The sequence below is a fragment of the Rhinoderma darwinii genome, chromosome 8 (assembly GCF_050947455.1).
Source record: "Rhinoderma darwinii isolate aRhiDar2 chromosome 8, aRhiDar2.hap1, whole genome shotgun sequence".
NCBI lineage: Eukaryota > Metazoa > Chordata > Amphibia > Anura > Rhinodermatidae > Rhinoderma > Rhinoderma darwinii.
Window position 1 is genome coordinate 61,436,726 of NC_134694.1, and position 21,998 is coordinate 61,458,723.

Sequence of the window (21,998 nt, forward strand, 5' to 3'; positions counted from 1 at the left end):
AATAAATAAATTATATTTTCAAATGTACCATCCACGTATTTCATATTGCATCAAATTTGAGTACTTTATTTTTACTCTGATATACTTTTTTTTTTTCAAACCCTATACTTTGTATTAGCTTTTTTTCCCAGTCAGTTATTGTGGGAACCTCAGATGATATCCACCGTTGCATTAATGTGATTCTAGCAATTAATAACACTCTGAAAATTGCCATTGAGTCACATTTAGTTACCTTTAAACTAGTGGGATCTCCCAAAACGATCAGAGTGGGGTCCATAGGCACCTCCACTACCAACACCTGCTTAATTTCCTCTGTAACCAACTGCCAATATCTCCAAAGTTTTGGACATTTCCAGTACAAGTGGGAAAGATCTGCATATAAGTATGGACATTTAGGGCACTTTGCAGTAGTTCTATATCCTATCTGGACAAATTTATTAGGTGAAAAATATAGCCGATTTACTATAAACCACTGCGTTATTCTATGGGAAAAGTTATTAGCGCTTATTTTTATGGAACTATATACTTTATCCCATCTTATTTGATTCTCCCCACCAATATCTCTTTCCCACTTTGTCCTGCTTGGCAGCTTTTTACTACCTACACTGAACCCCAATAATAACTTATACAATTTAGATAAGTGTCCTTTGACCTTATTTGACAAAAGCATGTTTAGTATTATACTATCAGACAATCTCAGAAACGGATTATCCTGAGTTTTACTTAAAGAGGCTCTGTCACCAGATTTTGCAACCCCTATCTGCTATTGCAGCAGATAGGCGCTGCAATGTAGATTACAGTAACGTTTTTATTTTTAAAAAACGAACATTTTGGGCCAAGTTATGACCATTTTTGTATTTATGCAAATGAGGCTTGCAAAAGTCCAAGTGGGTGTGTTTAAAGTAAAAGTCCAAGTGGGCGTGTATTATGTGCGTACATCGGGGCGTTTTTACTACTTTTACTAGCTGGGCGTTCTGACGAGTAGTATCATCCACTTCTCTTCAGAACGCCCAGCTTCTGGCAGTGCAGACACAGCCGTGTTCTCGAGAGATCACGCTGTGTCGTCACTCACAGGTCCTGCATCGTGTCGGACAAGCGAGGACACATCGGCACCAGAGGCTACAGTTGATTCTGCAGCAGCATCGGCGTTTGCAGGTAAGTCGATGTAGCTACTTACCTGCAAACGCTGATGCTGCTGCAGAATCAACTGTAGCCTCTGGTGCCTATGTGGCCGACACGATGCAGGACCTGTGAGTGACGACACAGCGTGATCTCTCGAGAACACGGCTGTGTCTGCACTGCCAGAAGCTGGGCGTTCTGAAGAGAAGTGGATGATACTTCTCGTCAGAACGCCCAGCTAGTAAAAGTAGTAAAAATGCCCCGATGTACACACATAATACACGCCCACTTGGACTTTTACTTTAAACACACCCACTTGGACTTTTGCAAGCCTCATTTGCATAAATACAAAAATGGTCATAACTTGGCCAAAAATGCTCGTTTTTTAAAAATAAAAACGTTACTGTAATCTACATTGCAGCGCCTATCTGCTGCAATAGCAGATAGGGGTTGCAAAATCTGGTGACAGAGCCTCTTTAAAAAGCTCTCGAGCTGGTAAAAGTAAAGATAATCACCTTGGTTAAGGAGGCCTTCAGAGAGCATTGTATGTAGTGTTTTTAATTTACCCCCTTGAAAAAGCTGAGGCACCTGGACAATACCAAAAATCTGGATTATGGAATCTTTCTAATCCTGGAATATACTTATTATACCAGATTGGGGTCTTACTATTTGAACATTTATTTTCCATAAACCTTGTATGATTCCACACCCCAGAGGCGTAGCTAAGTTCTCCAGCACCCGGGGCAAAGATTCAGTTTGGCGCCCTCCCCCCCAACCTCTTTCCCGACATCTCCTTCCCCCTCGCCGTGTTTGTTTTCTCTACCAATCGACGTGTCATTGCTTTTTATGTAACACATTTGTACATCTTACAAGCAATATGGTTCTATACACAACACCAGAACGAAGCTCAGTACATAAATACAACACCAGCACAAATACAGCTCTATTTAGTGCAACCCCTGCCGTATAGGTGTGTACGGCGTAAAACTACAGCTCTCAGCGTGGCCCGAACAATGGTAAGGATATGCTGGGAGTTGCTGTTTCACAAAAAATAAATCATATCATAATGATACCACCTATCATCTCGCTGCAGACCATACAGTGACTACAGTGCTGATTAGAGGCAGAATAAACATTTACATTAAGTGACTCACCGGTGACGTCTCAGATTCTAGTTCTTTTTCTCCATCCGGTCCAGACCTCTATGATGAATTCTCCCGGTCACAGCCCATTTCTGCAGTTGACCGCTCAGATGTCTTCAGCTTCTCACTTTACCAACATTTCTGCACCTATAAATAAATATAAAGTTACAATTATACCACACACTACACCCCTAAATATAATAGTGACATACACTGCACCTCTAATTATAATAGCACCATACACCGTGCCCCACACACACACACTGTGCCCCCTGTAGATAGTGCCTGCCATAGAGCCCCCTGTAGATAGTGCCCCCATATAGCCCACCCCTGTATATAGTGTCCCACAAATAACTCCCCCTATAGTGCTCTACAGATAGCCCACCCCTGTATATAGCCCCCCTGTAGATATAGCCCAGCCCTGTATATAGTGCTCCACTAGATAGTCCACCCCTGTATATAGTGCTCCACAGATAGCTTACCCCTGTATATAGCCCCCCTGTACATATAGTCCACCCCTGTATATAGTTCTCCACTAGATAGTCCACCCCTGTATATAGTGCTCCACAGATAGCCCACCCCTGTATGTACTATATACAGGGGTGGGCTATCTGTGGAGCACTATATACAGGGGTGAACTATATGTACAAGGGGGCTATATACAGGGGTGGGCTTTCTGTGGAGCACTGTTGGGGGAGATATTTGTGGGATACTATATACAGGGGTGGGCTATATCTACAGGGGGACTTTATCTACTGGGGGACTTTATCTACTGGGGGACTATATCTACTGGGGGACTATATCTACAGGGGTGGGCTATATCTACAGGGATGGGCTATATCTACAGGGGTGGGCTATATCTATAGGGGGGGCTATATACTATATAGCCCCCCCTGTAGCTATAGCCCACCCCTGTATATGGTGCTCCATAGATAGCCCACCCCAGTATATAGCCCCCCTGTAGATAAACACCCCTGTAGATAAAGTCCCCCCTGTAGATGAAGGCCCCCCCGTGAAGAAAAAGTCCCCCCGTAGACAAAGTCGTCCCCCCTGTAGATACAGCCGCACACTTTTATTACAATAAAAAAAAATAAAAAATTCAAACTCACCTTATTCCTGCTCCCACGCCGTCCGGCAGCCATGGAGACCTGCTCTCTTCTGCGCAGGTCTCCTGGGGGTTGAACGCAACGTCTATGAAAGGCGCTGATTGGCTGGGCAGGATGACTTTCCCTGTCAGTCAGCGCCTTTTATCGACGGAAGCGTCACTGGTACAAAAGGTACCAGTCGCTTCATTCGTGGAAAGGCGCTGAATGGCCGGGCATGGAACGTGCCCGGTCATTCATTGCTTCTAATTATACCTGTGTCCTTGCGACACAGGTACAATTATAGTGCAGGAGGAGGTGGCGCTGGCGCCCCCCTCTAAGCTGCGCCCCGGGCACATGCCCCGCATGCCCCCCCTAGCTATGCCCCTGCCACACCCTATATAGTAGGGTTGCTAGTGGATATTTCCTAAACGGTATCTTACTCAGTTGTCCCGTCTCCATCAATTCATATATAGTTATACTAGAACTACCTCTTGCCTGTCCTACCAAGTAACCCAGAAATGTATCCTGCTTCCACTCCTTTATAAAAAAAAAGCAGCTGAGCTGCCAAAAAGTACATTCTAAAGTTTGGGGCTGCCAACCCTCCTTCTGATAATGGATATGTAATATATTTATATTTACATCTGGGAACTTTCCCATTCCAGATAAACTCATTTATAATAGCATTGTGGAAGCAGGATAATTTTTGTTAATGCTACTCTTGATGCCAGAGAAATTGCAAATTGTTTCCAAATTCTAAATTTTTCTCTAATCCTTCTAAGCAGTGGTTCAACATTTAATTCAATATACTGTTCTATTTTACTAGATACTACCACCCCTAGGTATTTAATATTCTCCTCTGGTCCCAATATTTGCAGTTCACTATTATGTTTTAAGATTGAATTTACCAAGGGTAATAATACAGTTTTACCCCAATTAATATTGACTCCTGAGAATTTACCAAATTTAGTAAATATATCAAATACCCTACCCAGGGATGTCTGATAACTATCTATGAAGACCAGAACATCGTCTGCGTATAGACTTATCTTTTCTTCCTCCTTTCCCAGTTTAATCCCTTTTATTTCCGTGTCTTCTCTCACAGATTAGGCCAGAGGTTCCATGACTAGGGCAAAAAGCAGGGGTGACAGTGGGCACGGAAAAAAAACCTCTGTATATCGCCCATTCACCGAGATTCTTGCCCGGGGGTTGACATACAAAAGGCGAATCCATTTTATCAAATTTTTCCCAAAGCCCATTTTCTATAATACCATAAACAAAAACCTCCACTCTACACTATCAAATGCTTTGGATGCATCTAAAGAGAGGATAGCCTTCCCACTCTCTTCCAATGTAGCCATTTGTATATTGCTGTATAGTCTTCTTATGTTAATGCTAGTGGATTGTCCTGGGACAAAACCGGTTTGATCTTTAGAAACCACCTTAGACACAACTCCAGCTAATCTATTCGCCAACACCCGGGCAAGTAGCTTGATGTCTGTGTTTATTAAAGATATTGGGCAGTATGCATCCAACTCCTTGAGGTCCTTATTTGGTTTAGGTATTAATATAATATTTGCTTCCATCATAGAAGGAGGTAGAGTATTTTTCTGAAAAGCATTAATAATAACCTCTAGGAGCTGGGGCACTACTACATCCTTATATTGTTTATAAAATTCAAAGGGAATCCCATCTGTTTCGGGAGCCTTTTCACAGCGGGTACCCCTCAATGCTTCCTCTAATTTATTAACTTCAATTGGTGCATCCAACCTATCCCTATCTTCCTGTATCAATCTGGGTAGTGTAATAGCTTCGAGGTACTGGTTTATTTCCTGGTCCCCCACATCTAACCTAGAAGTATATACATCTTTATAAAAATCCTTAATTATACCCACAATCCTATCTGGATCACTCACCAGTGCTCCTTCACCAGTTCTAATGACTCCAATATGTTTATTAACTTTTTGGTTTTGTACTATATGCATTAACGTTTTCCACGGTATACCTGCTTCATATAAATGTTTAACCCTTGAAAACCCAATCTGTCCCTGACCTTTTTCCTTTCTGATACTATCATATCTCTTTTGTGCTATTTCCCATTCCTCCCTATTTTGAACACTCAGGAACTTTATAAATTCTTGTTCACGCTCTTCCACTTTGTGTTTTGCCTGTTCTTCCTCTCTCCTATAAGATTTTTTAAGGAAGTTTATTTCCGAGAAAAGTGTACCTCTAGTATAGGGCTTAAAGGCCTCCCACACCCAGTTTAGTTCTGTTGTTGTCAAATTTATTTAAAAAAAAAGTAGAGATAGAATCAGAAATTTGCTTATGTGTTTTTAAAAGGGAAAACCAATGGGGATTAATTGTAAGTTGTAGTCTTTGTTTCCCCCCTTCCATATCTAATATCAGAATCACTGGTGAGTGATCTGAGAGTCCCCTTGTTTGGTAACTAATCTTATTTACCCTATTTTTTTTTAAATCAATACATTTTTATTGAAAAATGTTTACAATTTTTTCAAACAGTATAAACCATCCTTGGTCCCAGAACATGGACCTGCATACAATAATACATACATGTGATATGTCATTGAAGGATATACATAATCATAAACAAAAAACAACAAAAAACTTTGCTATGCCATTTTCAAACCAATGTTAATACTAATTATGTCATGTTACCAGATACATTTCTTCACTTAAGTGTAATACTTCGAATTTACCCAAAGCTCCCAATAACGTGAATTCTTGGCATAACCAGAGGGAGATTGTAAAAGCATGGATTCATGATGACATGCTACATTTACCCTGCCTATCACTTCCGATAAAGAAGGGGAAATAGTTGATTTCCAGGACTTGGCAATTGCCATTCTAGCAGCAATGAAAACATGGTGTACTAGTACCCGATGCTCTGCCATTATGTCTTCCAAGCCAATGTCTAGAATAGCCAATTCCGGACAGAACGGTATAGATTCTCCTGTAATTTCTAGTATGAGGCGAAAAACCTCCCTCCACATTTCCCCCACCTTGGGACAGGTCCACCACATATGCAAGGTGGATCCCAAGCAACCACATCCTCTCCAGCAGCCATTGGAACTGCTTTGAAATATATGTGCACATCTGGAAGGTGTTAGGTACCATCTCATGAGTTCAATATGGTTAACACATTTGGAATGACGAGTAATCCAACTAGAGGCCTTCAGCCATTGTGCCATGGAAAACGTAGAACCCATCTCCCGTTCCCATCGTAATATGTGTTCTGTCTTCCCCGAGGACTGTTTTTTCAAAATTAGATCATAGCTACAAGCTAGATCCTTACTGTGACCTTGCCATTTAAACAGGAATTTGTGATATGGGGAAAGATTTGTAGGTTGAGCTGGGATGGCAATTGTTTGTATCATATGTCGTATCTGGAGATACTGGTAAAACATGGATTTATTTACGTCATATTCCCTTACCAACTGCTCAAAGGATTTCAAGTGTTTTCCCTCATATAAATCTGAGAGGGCTGTTACGCCCAGCGATTCCCATGTCTGCAAAAATACATGTGGGACTAAAGGTTGAAATGCTTGCAATGGTATATGTTCATTAGATAGGTACACCCAACGATTTGCGCATACCTTTAATTTCCAGCATTTCAGTGCATCAGATGTGGTTACCAAGAACACCTTAGACCTATCTGTCCCCACATATGTCGCGGCCATCAGATTACGTATGGAGGATCGGGGAAACATCTCATTTTCCAACTGGGCCCAAAGTAACGGAGCCGTGGAGTTCCATAATGAACCTAACTGGTCTAAGATGGCTGCTACGTTATATGCCGTTACCTCTGGGACTCCCAAACCCCCTTCCTTAACCTTCTGATACAATAAAGATTTGACTACCCTCGCTCTTTTATTATTCCAAATGAACTGGAGAAACATATGTTGAATTTGAGAGGTGATGCTAGTAGGTATTAACAGTGGAATAGTCCTACAAAAATACAAGTATTTGGGAAGCAGTAACATTTTAACCAAATTGACTCTAGCAATCCAGGATAACTGGAACTTATTCAGTCTTTCACACTCCACTCGTAAATCTGCTATTAGACCTGAGTAATTTTCTTGCAGAACCAGAGACAGCGAGGAGTAAAGTTTTATCCCCAGGTATACCAACCCTGATTCTGCCCATGCCATATCAAAGTTGGACAAAGTGCGTTCCAATTGAGGCTCTACATGTATTGGTAACATCATGGACTTTGAGACATTTAATTTATAATATGATACTTCTGAAAACGTAGAAATGATGCTGAGTAGTTCTGTCAGAGATATCAGGGGAGAAGTACAGGTCACAATAACATCATCCGCATATAATCCGATTTTCTGTTCTCTTCCCCCCACCCTTATACCCGAGATATTTTCAGAATTTCGAATCATTTCTGCAAATGGTTCCATACATAGGGTAAAAATTAGGCACCCCTGCCTAGTCCCATTAGTGATGTTAAAAGATCTAGAAAGAATCCCGGAAGACAGAACCCTAGCCGAGGGCGAGGAATATAGAGAAAGTATGGCTGATTTTATAAATGAATGGAAACCAAATTTGTCTAAGGTGCTTTCCAGGTATTGCCAGTTAACACGGTCAAATGCCTTTTCGGCATCTAGAGAAATAAAGAGGGAGGCACTTTTAGATTCTCCGGCTATCTGTATAAGATCTAACATCCGGCGCGTACCGTCACAAGCTTGCCGGCCCTTGACAAACCCTACTTGTTCTAGCGCTATTAGGGATGGTAAGCATTCATTCAATCTATTCGCCAATATTTTGGCATATAATTTTATATCGCAGTTTAATAGGGATATTGGACGAAAATTGGCCGGGGAATCAGGGGATTTACCCGGCTTAGGGAGTGTGACTATCGTGGCCTGCAACATCTCAGGGGGAGGGGCCTGCTTATTGGCGATACCCATAAAAGTAGTTTGCATATATGGAATCAGCGAGTCTGCGAAAGTTCGGTAGTACTCATTTGGCAACCCATCCGGTCCCGGGGATTTATTCTGTTTGGATCGCAGAATGGTCAGTTTAATTTCTTCGACCGTAAAAGGGGAATTTAATTGACTAATTTGGGCCTCTGATAGAGTTGGCAATTGAATTTGTCTTAAAAAATCATTCACCCCAGATTCGGACACCTCAGGAAGGTGTTTATCCTGATTTAGATTATAAAGGGTACTGTAATAAGACGCAAATGTATCAGTAATCTCCTGAGGATCATACACTTTTGTCCCTTCTGATGTGTTCAACCATGAAATTTTGGATTTAGCAACATGTTGTTTTACTCTTTTTACCAGAATTTTACTGGGTCTGTCACCTTGGATATAAAAGTTCCATTTGAGTTTTTTAAAAGTTTTCTCATATAGGAAAAGTTGGTGATTGCGCAGTTTGTCCCTAAAGTGTCTTAGATCGTCACGCAAGGTGGGAGAAGGAGAAACTTTTCATTTTGCCTCTAATTTCTGTATGTTGTCGATAAGGAATTTAAATTCTTTATCCCTCGCCCTCTTTGCTTTAGCCGCAGCCTGAATAAACAGGCCTCTTACAAACGCCTTATGTGTACACCAGAGGAGTTCAGGTGATGAGGCCGATGGGCCATTAATCTCAAAAAATTCTTTCAAAGCGGAGTCTATTTTGGCTTGGAGATCTGGGGAATTTAATAAGAATGTGTTTAATAAGAAGAGCTCCGGGGTGTAATATAGTGCTCTGAAAGTTGAAGCGTAATTGGTGAATGATCTGACCAAGTTATCAGGCCAAGGGAGGAGGTCACCGAATTTGTTAACACTTCTCTATCCACCAGAAAATAATCAATCCTAGAGTACACCTTATGTGGGGAAGAATAGAAAGTGTAATCCCTTTCAGCTGGTATCGCCATACGTCATGTAATTCTTCCTCCTGCACCCAGGAACTCAAGTCGTGAGTTTCCCCCCGAGCGATCTATATCCTTGTTTACCACTATATTAAAATCCACGCATAATATTAATCCCCCTTTCTGCACTGATTTAGCTCTTGACAGTACCTTTTTAAGGAAGGGAAGTTGTCTTACATTAGGGGCATATACAGATACCAACGTGTATGAGAGGTTATCAATTTCACATACTAAAATAATAAATCTACCCTGTGGATCAGAAACAACAGATATGCATTTAAAAGCAAGTGACTCTTTTACCGCAATAATTACCCCCGCCTTCTTTCCACTGTTAGAGGCATAGTACACATGGGGAAATTTTTTATGTTTAAATAGATGGCAGTCTTTAGAGGACAAATGCGATTCCTGCACACATATAACATCTCCCTTGGACTTGAACGCTTCTTTCCAAAGTAAAGATCTCTTGAAGGGAGAATTCAAGCCATGAGCATTAACAGAAAGTATTGTAAGACCCATTAAGACATAAGAGAAAAGTAATTATGGTTATGGCATAGCAATGGAGAACCAACATAGAACATCCCAAAACAGGAAACTTGGAAAAACAACCAATATGAATATGCTATATAGCACATTCACTTCAACCAGGAGATTCCCTCTTGCAGGGAAAAGAAAAATGGAGGCAAAAGTTTAGCCTAAGAACTGTAGACAGATAAAGAACCGTCCACCTGAGAACTCCAAAAGCCTTGAAGTGCCGTTCGTACCCTGGAAGCCTCAATTTTCAGTCAGGCGGTCTCCGTTCCGGCTTACTCCTTGCATCCGACCACAATGGCGAAATCATCTCCGGCTTAGAAGGATTTCTGGGACGGGGATTTGAAGACGGGGACGACATGAGCCCCCAAGAAAGCAACAGGTCTTTCGCCGAGGTTGGTGAGAGGCAGACATGATGCGTGCCATTCCTGGTAATTATTAATTTTACTGGGAATCCCCATTTGTACAATATGCCGTTATCTCTCAGAAGTTTTGTCATCACAGCAAACTCTTTTCGGCGTAGCATAGTCGCCGCTGACAAATCCGGGAATAAAGTAATGTCCTTAAAGCGGTCAGTTAGGTCAGGAGAGTTCTTCAATCCTCTAAGAAATTCATCCTTTATATGAAAGAAGTGGATTCGAGCAATTGTATCTCTTGGTAGGTGAGCGGCAATGTGCTTAGGTTTAGGGATTCTGTGAATCCTATCTATGGTGAAATCCAGGGCCGATTTTTGCGGTAAAACGATTCCCATGAGGTCCGTGAGGAATTTCGCTAATAGATCTGGTGTGACCGATTCGGGTATACCTCTAATACGGACATTATTTCTTGTGGATCTGTCCTCTAGATCCAAAACTTTGGTAGATAAACGCATAACTTCTTCGTCCAGAGTGTAGTTCGCATCTATGAGCGAGTTATGAGATTTCACAAATTCCTCCAATTTATGCTCCACATGATCGGTCCGCGAGGCAATAGCTTGTATATCTACTCTTAAGTCTCCAATAACTTGCCGTAAATCTGATTGAATTGAGTTTCTCAATGAATTCAGAAGACGTTTTATCATATGCTCAGAAACTGGCTGAGATTCCATGTCATCGTGCATGTCACGTTCTACAGATGCATCCCTAGAAGATGGAGCAGGGGAGGATGGAGGGAGGGATATTCGGCGGTTCACCACCACTTGTTGAGAAGAGGACGAGGGGAAAAACTCTGTGAGCTTAGACGGCTTTGCTTTAGTATTTCTTTTAGATGTGCCCCCCATTGTGACAAGGGGAAAATCGCTGTTTGATTCTAAGCTGCAACGATACTGAAATATCTTCCACAGAAGACCAATGTAATATAAGTATTTCTTCAGGTATTCTCTTGGAAGCGTTATATTTCTCCAACAGGTTTTAATCAATGCCAGGGAAGATGCAGTACTGTGTCTCCCTATCTGTGCTGTACTGTTTCACTTTTGTTGCTACCACTCCCAGCCCTGTACTTCTCTGCACCTGGCTATCTGAATTAAGATGGCTGCTGGGGGAGGGGGCGTCGTTTTGTCTTCAGGAGACTTAGATTTAAATCTTTTCCCTGTGCTCTGCTCCTCAAACAACTGCCGGCCAGCACCTCAAGATGTGCCCTGCTCACTCCTCACTCACCCTGTCAAGACGCCGCTCACTGCCTTCACAGCCGTTCCTGTACTTTCGCGCCGTTAGGAGGAGGAGAAGAAGAAGGAGAAGATGGCCGCCACCTTCCTCGGCCTCCACGATGCAAGGGCCAGACCTTTCACCGGCGCCGGAGCCGCTCCCCGACACACTGGACGGGACTCTGATCACTGCCGTGGTCCACTCCACCGAATAGGGAGCAGGTAAGTCGGCGGTAGCAGGTTTATTTGAGCTGGTTTAGGCTTTCACCTCAGGAGCTCAGCGGTTATGCGACTCCTTCCATGTCCGTCCAGGCCACGTCCCCCATCTTATTTACCCTATTAACCCCTTCCCACAACTTGGCGTAAATGCACGTCCATGTGAGCAGTAACTTCGCGCACCTGTGCGTGTAGTTACGTCCGCGATTTAACTGTTTACCGCCGCGTGGCGCTACACCGCAGCGGCGGTTAACTGTGCCGGGTGTCTGCCCTGCTCTCCCTGTTGCTGATCAGCAGCCTGTCGCCGCTGAAATCGTCAATTAACCCTTTCACCACATTGAAGAGGTTTAGAGCGGCTCGGCAGCCCCCCACATGCATTAGCGGGGGCTGGCAATCCTTATCACGGCAACCAGAGGCCAGAAAATGGCCTCCGGGCTACCATGTACGGAAGCCTCGGAGGAGCAGCCTCCGGCCGGTCCTCCGATGCCTCCTGTCAGTGTGACAGTTATGTCACAATGACAGTTAGAACACATTACACTACGTGTGTAGTGTAATGTGTTCCAGCTGCGATCAGAGCTGCAAGTCTAAGTGTTTCCTAGTGGGACAAGTAAAAAAAGTAAAAAAAAGATAATAAAAATGTTTTTAAAAAGTGTAACAATAAAAGTTAGAAGTGACATAAACAAAAAAATTTTTTTTCCTTAATAAGTCTTTTATTGTAGGAAAAAAATTAACGCGTTAACAAAAGTACACATATATCACCGCCTTCGTAACGACCCAAACTATAAAACTGTAATATTATTTTTCCCGCATGGTGAACACCGCAAAAAAAATAAAGGAAAAACAGTGCTCGAATCACAATTTTTTGGTTACCAACCCTCCCAAAATATGCAATAAAAAGTTATCAAAAAGTCGCGTGTATGCCAAAATGGTACCAATACAAACTACAACCCGTCCCGCAAAAAACAAGCCCTTACACTGCTTTTTTGACTGAAAAATAAAAAAGTTATCGCTCTCAGAGTATGGTGATTTTATTGCACAAACGCTGCAAAACATAAAAAAATTATATACAAATGGTATCGCCATAATCGTATCGACCCACAGAATAAAGTAAAATGGTCATTTATAGCCCAGGGTGAACGCCATAAAAAAAAAACCAAAAAAAACTTTGTCAGAATTGATGGTTTTTGGTCACCTTGCTTGCCAAAAAATGTAATAAAACGTGATCAAAAAAATTTCTGGTACCCCAAAATGGTACCAATGAAAACTACAGATTGTCCTGCAAAGAATAAACCCCCCCACAGCTCCGGTGGAGAAAAAATAAAAAAGTTCTGGCTCTCAGAATATGGTGAAGCAAAATGTGCAGAGTGTCCAAAAGCGGATAAGATTGGGCGCCATTTATCAGTGCGACACCGGCCACACATCTGCGGATTATTATTTATTTACTGCATTATTATACCCTGATGTACCCCGCACAGATTACATATGCCCCCACATTATAAACTGAAACACCAGTAAAACCCCAAACAGAACAACTACCAAGCTACATCTGAGCCCCAAAAGCCAAATGCCGCTCCCTCCCTTCTGAGCCCTGCAGCATGCCTAAACACCAGTTTACGTCCACAGATATGGCATCCCCATACCCGGGAGAACCCGGTTAATATTTTATGAGGTATTTGTCTTCAGTGGCAAAACTGGGCATAACATATAGTGCACTAAAATGGCATATGAGTGGAACATTTTAATTTTCACTCTGCACCATCCGCTGCACATTAACCCCTTCGAGCACCACGACATAGCATGTCGTAGTGTGGGGGGTGATGTATGGAGCGTCTCACGTCAAAAATAAAGAATTTAAAACTACAAAAATCGCTGTTTTTTGGTCACCTTGGCTCTATCAAAAAATGTAATAAAAAGTGCTCAAAAAGTTGTATGTACCAAAAAATGGTACCAATAAAAACGACCGCTCGTCCCTCAATAAATAAGCCCTCACACCGCTCTATTGACTGAAAAATAAAAAAGTTATGGCTCTTGGAAAGCCAAGAGGAAAAAACTAAAAAGGAAAAGGAAAAAATGGATCAGTCCAGAATAGGTTAATTACTTTCTAATGAAAAACCATTTATGACCACATGTGGGGTATTGCCGTACTCGGGAGAAATTGCTTTACAAATGTTGGGCAGCTTTTTCCTCCTTTAACCTTTGTGAAATTGAAAAAATGCAACATTTTAGTGGAAGAAATATTGATATTCATTTTCACGGCCTAATTCTAATAAATCCTGCAAAAGACTTGTGGGGTCTAAATGCCCACTATATCCCTAGATAGATTCTTTAAGTAGTGCAATTTCCAAAATGGGGGTCACTTTTGGGGGTTTCCACTGTTTTGGCCTCTCAGGGGCTTTGCAAATGCGACATGGCACCCAAAAACCATTTCAGCTAAATTTGGGCTCCTTCCCTTCTAAGTCCTGCTGTGGGTCCAAACAGCAGTTTATTACCACATATGGCATATTTCCGTAATCGGGAGAAATTGTTTTACAAATGTTGGGGTGCTTTTTCTCCTTTATTCCTTGTAAAAATTAAAAATAGCTACCTTTTTTCAGGAAAAAAGTAGATTTTTACCTTTACAGAATAATTCCAATGAATTCAGCAAAACAACTGTGGGGTCAAAATGCTAACTTTACCCCTAGAAAAATTCCTTGATGAATGTAGTTTCCAAAATGGGGTTTCCACTATTTTGTTCCCTCTAGTGCATTGCAAACTCGACATGGCACTGAAAACTATTCCAGCAAAATCAGAATTTCAAAATCCAAATGGTGCTCCTTCCCTTCTGAGTCCTGCTGTGGGTCCAAAAAGCAGTTTATTACCACATATGGGGTATTGCTATAATCAGGAGAAATTGCTTTACATATGTTGGGGTGTTTTTTCTCTTTTATTCCTTGAAAAAATAAAAAATGTCTACGTTTTTTCAGAAAAAAAGTAGATTTTCATCTTCACATACTAATTCAAATAAATTTAGCAAAAAAACTGTGGCTTCAAAATGCTAACTATACCCCTAGATAAATTCCCTGAGGGGTGTATTTTTCAAAATGAGGTCACTTTTGGTGGTCTTTATTGCTTTGGCCCCACAAGACCTCTTCAAACCTGACATGGTACCTAAAATATATGCTAAAGAAAAAGGAGGCCCCAAAATCCACTAGGTGCTCCTTTGCTTCTGAGGCCTGTATTTCAGTAAATTAGCGCACTAGGGCCACATGTGGGATATTTCTAATAACGGCAGAATCTGGGCAATAAATAATCAGTTACATTTCTCGGGTAAAACTTTCTGTGGTATAGAAAAAAATGTATTACAAATGAATTTTGTAAAAACAAAAATGAAATTTGTAAATTTCACCTCTACTTTGCTTTAATTCCTGTGAAACGCCTAAAGTGTTAAAACACTTTCTGAATGCTGTTTTGAATACTTTGAGGGGTGCAGTTTTCAAAATGGGGTGATTTATGGGGACTTTCTAATATATAAGGCCCTCAAAGCCACTTCAGAACTGAACTGGTCCTTGTAAAAATCGCCTTTTTACATTTTCTTGAAAATATGAGAAATCGCTGCTAAAGTTCTAAGTCTTGTAACGTCCTAGAAAAATAAAAGAATGTTCAAAAAATGATGCAAACATAAAGTAGACATATGGGAAATGTTAACTAGCAACTATTTTGTGTGGTATAACTTTCTGTTTTCCAGGCAGATACATTTAAATTTAGAAAAATGCTAATTTTTGCACATTTTCTCCAAATCTTGGTGTTTTTTTACAAATAAATATTGAATTTATCAACCAAATTTTTTCACTAACATAAAGTACAATATGTCACGAGAAAACGTTCTCAGAATCACTTGGATAGCTAAAAGCATTCCGGAGTTATTACCACATAAAGTGACACATGTCAAATTTGAAAAATCGGCTTCGTCCAGAAGGCCAAAACAGGCTCAGTCCTGAAGGGGATAAGGTCCACTTTGTTCCCAAATATCAGATCTATCCTGGGCATTACTTTGTGTGAGCTGTTGTAACATGAATATTGCGATCAATCAGGGTTTCTATTCCTCCATATGTCTATGAGACCCATTTCTTCCATGGTATTTGCAAACATTGTAGTGCCCCCCCTATCTTGTGCCAACCCTTCTCTAAACCTATCTTTCCCTAAATGCATAACATTATTAAAGTCTCCCATGACTATAACTAAACAATTATGTTTATTTAATATGAAATCTTTCAGTGCAAATAACACCCTAGGTGAATAAGGTGGAGGTATATAAATACCTGCTAACACCCATGTAATATTATTAGTAAATCCATATAGAAAAATTTATTGACCCTCTTTATCTCTCTCTAACTAAATAAGTTTAAAGTCAATTCTTGCATCAATTAAAATACTAACACCTCTTGAGTGTTCTGAGTGAAAACAATGATAATTTTCTCCTTTCCATTTGCATTTTAATAAACTAATTGTATTTATAGTGAGATGTGTCTCTACTAGACATATGATTGCCGGTAGGGAATCCTTTATGGCATTAAATATTGCAGTTCTCTTAACTTTTTCCTTAATTCCTCTAATATTCCATAATAGTAATCTCATGTGGTACTAATAGAATAAAGGGTCCTCCCCACCTCACAACTTGTCTTTCGGCACGGGCCCATCTAAATAAGTCCCGTACCACAAGTTCCTTTCCTAGCGAATTCTCCCACTTCCGCCACCCCCTCCATCCCCACCAGCACTTTGCACTGACCCTTCTTTAATATCTAGTTATCAATTATCTTAGTTAGGTAACATTTCCAGGTCCCCAACAGTAAATATTAAGTATTAATATTAATTACCCATTAATATTTAAAGAAGCAAAAAGGTCATAACTTTTCAATAGGGCTAGATAAGTATTTCCATATCTTAATTTTAGTCCTCTTTAAACATGCCGTATTCTCTTTATATAATTGCCCTCGATATCTTCCTACAGATGAAAACATTTATATATACCAAGGCACTTCATATCCCCTTTAGAGTCCGCCCAATTTGTCGCCTCCACTGTGTCTTTAAAGAAGAAGGTATTTTCATCATAGATAACTCTCAGTTTGGCTGGATAAGTCATTGAGTATTTAATGTTAGCGTTCCTCAGATGTATTTTAACCTCCTTGTTTGTTTGCCTAGCCTTCTGTGTTACAAACGAAAAATCTGGGAACAAAAGAATCTTTGAGCCATTATATGTCATGGTGGTTGATCTTGCTTTAGACAAGATGTATGATTTGTCCGAGAACAGGAACAGCTTGGCTAAAAGTGGCCTTGGTGAAGCCCCTGGCAGCGGAGTCCTTAACGGAATTCGATGGGCCCTTTGTACAGTAAATATTTTAGAAAGCTTTTCCCTACCAAATGTTTCCATCAACCACTTGTTTAGGAAGATCACAGTATCCGCTCCCTCCACCTTCTCTGGGAATCCTGTGCACTAGATATTTGTATGCCTGGATCGATCCTCCAGGTCTGTTATTTTAGCGATCATATTAAAATTTTGCTCTTTTAGTTCCACCACATCTCTATTCAGAATCTGTAGCTGGTCATCCATCTCTTTAACTTTACCTTCAGTTTGAGAAAGTCTATCTCTCATCATTTCTGATTAATGAGACATCCAACTTTACTTCCGCTATTTGCGTTGAGAGGCCATTTATTGCTAACAGAATGTCCGTTAATGTGGGTTCTTTTCCTGGTCTATTTTCTCCTGGGTTCTCTTCTGTGAGTGATTCTTCTTCTGCTCATATTCTTTCCACCTCATCCACTAAATCTTGCTCTGACTGCAAAGACTCTGCTGGTTTATTCCTTTTGGCTTTATCTGTCAGTTTATTTGCTGGGGAGTTACCAGGTGAATTTAAATAGTGATCCATCCTATTCTCTTCTCCTTTGTATTTCAACCTGTCCCCTTGGGGCTTAATGCCTTCAGATCGCCTCTGTTTAACCACAGAAATACTTGTTTCTTTCCCCTCTTTTTTATCCCTTTTAGTCGGCATATTTATTTAGTATCAATTCAATATGCAGATATATGTATCGTTACTTTCCACTGTGCCCTAGTTTTTCAGTGTTTAATCTGCTTTGAAAGCGGCACTGACACTTTACTATTGAACTGCTGAATATGTAATGTCTTCAATTACTTCCTTTAGTCCAGTTTGCATTGGTCATATAAAGAGGGAAACCCACCCCCAAAAAAAAGAACAATAACGTAGCCCTTTTTTCTTTTTCTCCCCCCCCCCCCTTCTTCCAGTCAGATATACAGGTATACAGAGTTTATTGGAGGTGCAAACAGAACAAACGTTTTACAGCTTTCCAGCTTCCCTCTGCACATATATTAGTGGGGGATCCCATCAATATTTTTGTTAGAGAGCTGAATATCATACTGGCTGATGCCCTGGAGGAGAACTTAATTGACAAAAAAGAACTGTCGTTCGTGCAACCGAAACATCCACAAATAGCTAAGTTTTATGGATTACCAAAGATTCATAAAGGCTGTAATCCTCTAAAGGGTCGTCTAATAGTTTCAGGGAATGATAGTCTAACCCAAGGGGTTAGTACATACATTGTTCTGAGAACCTTTGTATTATCCTTACCATCATATTTACGTGATACTATGGATGTACTGAGGAGATTAGAGGATCTATGCCTGACCCCGGGTACCTTTCTGGCTAGCTTGGACGTGGAGGTCCTTTATAGTTCCATCCCCCATGCTGAGGAATCTTAAAGCAATTAATTATATTTTGGAAATGAGAGGAACACATTTAGGCCGACATAATGAATTTATTTTGTCACTTGTAGAATCTATACTCAATCTTAACTATTTCTTGTTCGATGGCGAGTACTTCCACCAGCTCAGTGGTACGGCTATGGGAAGCCCATGTGCTCCCACATATGCTAATGGAAAAATGGACGTCACATATTGACCTCTGGCAGAGGTATATTAATGACGTGCTTATACTATGGATGGGCACAAGGGAGTACTTCCAAGAATTTGTTTCATGCCAGAACATCAATGATGTAGGCCTGAGATTTACTTCGGAGATTGATGATCAGTTTATTTCATTTTTGGATTTATCTATTAGCATAGACTCACAGGCTCGAATAGCTTGCTGGGGTGGGACAGTCATCATCCGGTCCCATTACAAAGAGGTATCCCCAAGGGACAATTCCTGAGGTTGTGATAAAATTGTTCTTCATTATCTGAATTTAGACAAAAATCAAAAGAGCTGGACCTTAGATTTAAGTGAAGAGGGTACCCAAAAAATGTTCTAGAATCAGTGTATCATAATGCAATGGCCTCTAATAGAGCCTCTCTCCTGGTACCCAAACCTAAAAAGGTAGCAGAGGGGATGCTACGGCTTATATGTACTGTGACAACTTGGGGACCACTTAGCTCATGGGATCGCCATCTCCCAGGTGAGATGGTTGGCACACATAGAAAGTTCACTCCAACTCCTTGAGAAAAAGGTTTAAACCAGCCGCAGCTAGCTTTATTGTCTTCACAACAGCAATCAGTGGTACAACAATAAACATACAAAATAAACCCTAGGCCGTCCAGCCTCTAACTAACACATTCAGTGTCCCTCACTATGTGACACTGAGCCTTGTGCCCAGCACCTCAAAACCTTCAGTTTTACCTCACACGGTGGTGACTCTCACAGGCTAGCATGCCTGTCTTCCCCAGACTGAGAGCCCTGTGTGGACAGCACACACCTGATATAAAGAGCCGTCTCAGGTGGAGAATAACTAGACTCATCAGACAGCCCAAGCACCAGCAGAGAAAACCCTCTCTGCTGTACATGCTCCCTGGTTGCTTAAAACCTGAGTTTCTGCACGGTCCAGTAGCTGCACTGCTACATATCCCCCCCGCCCTTTGATAAAGGCCGTAGGACTGATCACATTTCAACCTCCCTCCAGGGTCAAAGCTCCTACGTTGGAACATAATCACACTTAGGGTCACCCCTACAGTAACAGACATTTGATAATCACCCCTGTGTGTATTAGACAGGTGCTCCTGCAACTCGTCTACGTTGGCATGCCTAGCATCCTCATCCCTTGTAGGCACTACTAGCTTTTGCTGATCACAGCGGTATTTACCTGTGTTGTGCCCTACATTCATGGGCCTTTCCGCATCTATTAAGTGGCTTTGTGTGTCACCCCTTGGTTTAGGCACTGGCTCATAGTGTTCAGTAACACTCATCTCGTGAGTTTTGGTATATACCGTACCATCTACCAAACCACTTTCAGATGCTATACTCCCCTCCATCTTGGAGTTTTTGATCTCAGCATTTAAATGCTCAGACTGTCCGTCCAGAGACAATTTTTCACCGCACTCACCAGACATCTCTGGGTTACTATTAGTAACAGTACGCACATCACATGTGACACTCTCGACTTTCTCAACTACGGCCTCAAGGGGCACACTTGAACTAATCCCCTTTTCTGTCTCGGCTGCTGTTTCTTTAACAGCCTGTTCACACAATGCATTAACCTGCTCAGGCTGGGTGACATACTCACGGGTTAAAGACACGTTAGGCACAATTTTGGACATTTCACTAGTGTCATCACATAAACGCTGTGCATCAAATACATGTGCGTAATTTTTAACAGGCATTTCCTGAATCACATTATCACTTGATATCATTACAACTGGGGAATTTTCCATTTTTGGCAGTGGAGCAGTGCACCCTGCAGAGGACTCTTCCCTGTAATGCTTATCGGAGATATTGCCTTTCTCCCACAACTGCCAAAAATGAGGGAAGTTCCTTCCCAGCACAAACTCCTCATCAAGTTCCTGAAATTTTATAAGTGTGTGCTGCACAGTCCCAACATCAGTTTAAAAGTCAATCAGAACGGTCTCACCCATCTCAGGATCCTTCCTCACGAACAGCAAAATGTCCGGATGCACCCTCGAGACCTCTTGGCGAAGATCCAGACGGACCAGTAGCGGAATCCCACCAACCAGCACTTCACGTGTTTTTTCTTGCGCTCTCTCTGGCCTCCTGACCAGAGAACGATCAGGTGCACATTCATCCGCTTGATGGCATCTCCAACATCGCTCCTTCTGCTGAACAACAGCCACATGCTGTCGGGGTTGGTTGCTCCTAGCAACGGTCCTCACAGCTTGTATCACAGGTACGCACGCTCCGTGCTCTTCTCTGCGAACTCTCTGTAACACCTCCAGAGTACCCGGCATCAATGCAGTGGACGTTGAAAAGAATCCACTTGGCTTGGAAGGCTGTGCATCCCTGGACAGCACCCGTGCCCTTAGAGCCTCTCTATCTGCTTCCAACTGTGCCAGGTATCTTTGGTTATCCTCCCTCTGTTTGGTATTTGTTTCCTGCAGCTCTGCATTCAACTGCACCATTTGTTCGAGGAGTTCCTCCATAAGACCCATTGCAATGGAAAAACAGTGTCTTTAATTGGGCTTCTGGCCCTTTAAATTTCACTGCATACTTCTTGTGCCATTTTATTGCCCAAAGCAATTCTCCGCCATATGTGACAACTTGGGGACCACTTAGCTCATGGGATCGCCATCTCCCAGGTGAGATGGTTGGCACACATAGAAAGTTCACTCCAACTCCTTGAGAAAAAGGTTTAAACCAGCCGCAGCTAGCTTTATTGTCTTCACAACAGCAATCAGTGGTACAACAATAAACATACAAAATAAACCCTAGGCCGTCCAGCCTCTAACTAACATATTCAGTGTCCCTCACTATGTGACACTGAGCCTTGTGCCCAGCACCTCAAAACCTTCAGTTTTACCTCACACGGTGGTGACTCTCACAGGCTAGCATGCCTGTCTTCCCCAGACTGAGAGCCCTGTGTGGACAGCACACACCTGATATAAAGAGCCGTCTCAGGTGGAGAATAACTAAACTCATCAGACAGCCCAAGCACCAGCAGAGAAAACTCTCTCTGCTGTACATGCTCCCTGGTTGCTTAAAAGCTGAGTTTCTGCATGGTCCAGTAGCTGCACTGCTACAGTACTTATGATAATCACTTTGGCAATGTGCTTGAAACTTTGAGAACCTATCGGGTTATCCTCAGCCTAGGTCCTGACGTTAGTGGCAAAGTCATCAAATATCCTTCTGTCACATACCGTCGGGGACGGAATCTAAGAGACAGGCTAGTGAAAAGTCATCTTTCAACATCTGTTACATCAAACACATGGCTGGGTAAAACCATAATTGTAGGCTCTTTTAGATGTGGAGGATGTAAAGCCAGCGAGTATATTTACCCAAGTAAGAGCTTTAGTAGTGCAACCACGGGGACATCATATGCTAATAGGGAATTCATTAATTGTAGAACCTATGGTATTGTATACATGGTTAGCAGTCCTTCTCCTCTCAATTACGTAGGAAAGACCATACGCCAGT